Below are 1261 nucleotides of genomic sequence, written 5' to 3' on the forward strand. Positions count from 1 at the left end.
AGTAACACTGATTTTCCTGATAATTAGTCACATAGGCACTAATGGAAATGTCTTAAATATTGTAGAATTCCATTCAGTATATTCAGTACAAAAATCATCTATAGTAATTAGTGTTTATATAGTACATTATAATGTGTTTTATAGCACACATTATCTCTGATACTCACAATTATCCTGTGGGGTGGATATTATTATTGCCATTTTCCAGATGTGGCAAAGAGCAATATAATGGCTTGTCCAAGGTGACTCGGCCAGTAAATGGTAGAAATGCAGCTGAGCCTGAGCCTACCAAATCCTCCTAGGCTCTTTGAACTACACCACACTCTTCTTCAAAGTAGTCTGTAGTCTGTCACTTTAGAGCAAGAATTTTCCAGAACACATAGGCTAAATGACTCAAGCTGTAAGAAATAGGAAACTACTTTCTCAAATTGAGTTTTATGCTTCTATTTCTGGAACAATTGTGATCCTCTGAGCCCTGCAGTTGTCACGATGAGAAGGTTTCTTGTTTTAACATGATGTATTTATACTTCTGCATAAATAAAGACAGCCTTCAATAGCTAACATCTCAGGTACTTTCAAAAGAAAGCTAAGGGCTTGCTTTCTCTGACAGAATCATTATACATTATTAAACTGTAGAACATGCGTTTTGAGCAACAGTTTTGTAAGAAAATATTATCACCCAAATTCTATCATACCTTAAAATTGCTACTTATGAAGAAAAAAAGTTACCAGATATATTTGAATTTTGTAATCACACAAGATGGGTATCTGTGATACCTGTTATTTGGGGGATAACATGATACCTTGAATTCAGGATTTAGTGCCTATAGATTGTTGATCCTGTCTCAAATTCACACAACAATCAATACAAAGACTGAATAACACTAACATTTAGATTTGTCTTGGATTGTGAAGCTTTCTGTTTGTGATTTTAAAACAATGCCTTGGCATGAGAACAAAACACCACTCATATTCTCTTGGGCAGAAGAATTTTCAGTAGCTGGTGCTTCTGGTCTGACTTTTCACTATCAGCTTTTATGCCTTTAGATTACAACTCATCCCCACACGTGAAGCAGTATTTGATCGTTGGCAATGTACACGGCTATAAAACAGTCCTATTTACAATTCTTTTCCTCTTCAGCTCAGCAGAGAACAAAAGCAGTAGTGCAGAAGTAGCACCCGTGTCTCAGAGCAAGGAGGAACTTGCAAAAACAACACAAAAGGACAAAGATTGATACACTTTCTTCACCTGCCAGGCAAA

The sequence above is a fragment of the Balaenoptera musculus genome, chromosome 12, assembly GCF_009873245.2.
Source record: "Balaenoptera musculus isolate JJ_BM4_2016_0621 chromosome 12, mBalMus1.pri.v3, whole genome shotgun sequence".
NCBI lineage: Eukaryota > Metazoa > Chordata > Mammalia > Artiodactyla > Balaenopteridae > Balaenoptera > Balaenoptera musculus.